We start from the raw sequence: 3384 nt of genomic DNA on the forward strand, positions 1-3384 counted from the left end.
GACGAAAGGTCCATTTATATATAATAATTTGCACTGTAGTGGGTATAGTTTAGTGGTAAAAGTTTGATTCGTTCTATTAACCACCTTAATAGTTAATGGGTCTTTCTGTTTGATTCATATTCTGATCAAAAACTTTATTTCATTAAAAGGATTCAATCCTTTACCTTTCAATGACATATTCAAAGGTATTTTGGCCAAAATACCAAAAGGAAGTAAATCCATTTTTTATTGCCGTGGAAGTCTACATTTTGTCCGAATGTTCTTCCATAATGGTACAACACAATAGTATTATTGGGGAAGATACACAAATCACTTTCAATAGAAGAAGTTGGGTACGCGGATTGCTCCAAGTGAAGAAAAAAGAAGAAAAAATGAAATTGATAATCTTTTTTGGAGATATCCATTTTCCTGGAAAGATCAATAAGGCATTCCGATTGATACCGCCAAGAGGGGGAAAACCAAATTCCAAAGAATACAAAAAATTGAAAAATTGGCTCTATATCCAACGAATGAAACTTTCCAGGTATGAAAAAAAGTATTTTGTTTTGGTTCAACCTGTATTCCCATATAAAAAAACGGATGATATAAATTTAGGAAGACTTTTCCTGCTGGATCTCTTGCAGGAAAGTGATAATCTACAACTTTGACCATTATAATATAATCTGAGGTCTCTTCAATCATTATGGAAATTCCATTGTCTCTGCGATTAATATCTTACCTAGAAAGGAAAGGGGTAGTCAAATCCGATAATTTACGATCAATTCATTCAATATTTTCTTTTTTAGAGGACAACTTTTCACATTTAAATTATGTATTAGATATACTAATACCTTACCCAGCCCATCTGGAATTCTTGGTTCAGGCTCTTCGCTATTGGATAAAAGAAGCTTCCTCTTTTCATTTATTAAGATTCTTTCTCCATGAGTGTCATAATTGGGATAGTCTGATTACTTCAAATTCAAAGAAAGCCAGTACTTCTTTTTCAAAAAGAAATAATAGACTATTCTTTTTCCTATATACTTATCATTTATGTGAATATGAATCTGGCTTCCTCTTTCTCCGTAACCAATCTTCTCACTTATGATCAACATCTTCTGGAGCCCTTATTGAATGAATATATTTCTATGAAAAAATAGATCATCTTGCAGAAGTCTTTGCCAGGGCTTTTCAAGCGAATTTATGGTTGTTCAAAGATCCTTTCATTTATGTTAGGTATCAAGGAAAATCCATTATTGGTTCAAAAGGGACGTCTCTTTTGATGAATAAATGGAAATATTACTTTGTCAATTTCTAGAAATCTTATTTTTACCTGTGGTCTCAACCAAGAAGGATTTATATAAACCAATTATCCAATCATTCCCTTGACTTTCTGGGTTATCGTTCAAATGCTAGAAAATGCATTTATAATTGAAAATCCTATTAAGAAGTTTGAGACTATTGTTCCAATTATGCCTTTGATTGGATCATTGGCTAACTCTAAATTTTGTAATGCATTGGGGCATCCTATTGGTGAGACGATTTGGGCCAATTTATTAGATCCTGATATTATTGACCGCTTTGGGCGTATATAAAAAAATCTTTCTCATTATCATATCGGATCTTAAAAAAAAGAGTTTGTATCGAGTGAAGTATATACTTCGACTATAAAGATTGTTAGAATTGCCTTTTTCTAGAGGGATCATCTATAAAGTGAGTCGTTTTGAAATGAATATATTCAAACAAAAAGTTGACATAGATGTTATGGGTATCATTTTTTTTGTAAGTTGGTTCACATCTGAAATCTAGCAATTTATCCATTTTCCATAAAGGAGCCGAATGAAACCAAAGTTTCATGTTCGGTTTTGAATTAGAGACGTTAAAAATGATGAATCGATGTCGACTATAATCCCTAGCCATCCATGCTAAGGATGCCAGTTCGATTCCCGCTACCCGCTCTATAGCCTATGCTTATAGATTTATTCTATTATCTTACCATATTTATATATTATTAGATAATCTAATAGACTCTAATTAATACATCATTCATCATTGAATATAGAATTCAAAGAATTTTCTTACAGAAATCCTAATTAGATTCGTATTTTTTCAAATAAAAGATCAGAAAGTAAAACTACTAAAAAATCACAATGAAAAGTGTCCATTGTCTAACGGATAGGACAAAGGTCTTCTAAACCTTTGGTATAGGTTCAAATCTTATTGGACGCAATTTTTTTCCACATATTTTTTTTTAGATTTAGATATCAGAAAATAAATTTTGAATGATTTGACTCCGAAACACTTGAGTTCCCTTTTTATTTTATTTTAAAAATGATTGAAAAGGGTGATGAATTTGTTTAGGCTGCTTGTTCCTGAAGTATAAAATGTTCCCTCTATTCCTTAATACTTCTTTCAAAATGGCTTCTACTTCCTCGGTGAATGTCTTGGTAGAAGATATTATTTCTTGAAACTGAGGTTTATTGGTTTTTAAGTAAGTACGTAACCCAACAAGAAATTTCCTTACCTGTCCAATTTTTAATGAATCAAGATAACCATTTGTTCCGGTATAAATAGTCAGTACTTGTTTTCTCTACCCTGAGAGGGGCAGATTGGGATTGTTTAAGGAATTCATGTAAGCGTTGAGTTAAAAGAAAAGGGCTTGGTTCATGGAATTCCTAAACGGGTCACTTTACTATCTAGGTAAAAAATTTCTTATAATTTAATCCATAACAATTTTCGCATTAAACCCACAAATGCCGGTATTGTTGAGTTACACCCATATGAGTAGAACTTTTTGGTATAGTTTGATCACTCGTTGCAATATCCTCGTTTTGACTGTTAGATTATTGTCTAAGGCCGTAACCATATTTGGTAAGTACTTGACCCGATTGTGCATGGTCCTTTTGGGTTGCCTTCACCAAAGCAACTTGACTGGAGAAATAATAGAGAAAGAGGTTATTATGATTTATTAATATGTTATAAGAATAATATATTAAAGGAGAAATTATATTTGTTTAATTAATATTGGTCAATAATTAATTAGAAATTAATTTTGTGATCAAGTGTAATTAATTAAACTAGAGGGGCTGAATTGTAATTATGTGATAGTTACAAAGTAGCGTAAGGATTATCCTACATATAGGTTGGACAAAATCTAGAGGATATGGATCCTTGAAATTGTCCAAAGATATGGGCTTTCAAGGCTTATCTTATTGTTACTTGGTGGGCAAGCAACTAGATAAGGATTAGGACTGAAACCCTAATCTCAACCCTATATAAAGACCCCTAGGCCTCATGAATTCGTTGACTTGATTCTAAAAGATCATAGGGATGCTTTCTACCTCCTCCTTCTCTCTCCATATCTTCTCTAATTGCTTGTGGTGTTTGTGAGCCATTAGAGGCACTATA

The 3384-nt window shown here is 32.3% G+C and overlaps 1 pseudogene; it reads left to right on the forward strand.

Moving 5' to 3' along the window:
- The first annotated feature begins 670 nt into the window (after positions 1–670).
- LOC122196507 (maturase K-like) lies at positions 671–1647 on the forward strand (annotated as a pseudogene).
- The last annotated feature ends 1737 nt before the right edge of the window (positions 1648–3384 follow it).

This window comes from Lactuca sativa, chromosome 2 (genome assembly GCF_002870075.4).
Source record: "Lactuca sativa cultivar Salinas chromosome 2, Lsat_Salinas_v11, whole genome shotgun sequence".
In the NCBI taxonomy this organism is placed as follows: Eukaryota; Viridiplantae; Streptophyta; class Magnoliopsida; order Asterales; family Asteraceae; genus Lactuca; species Lactuca sativa.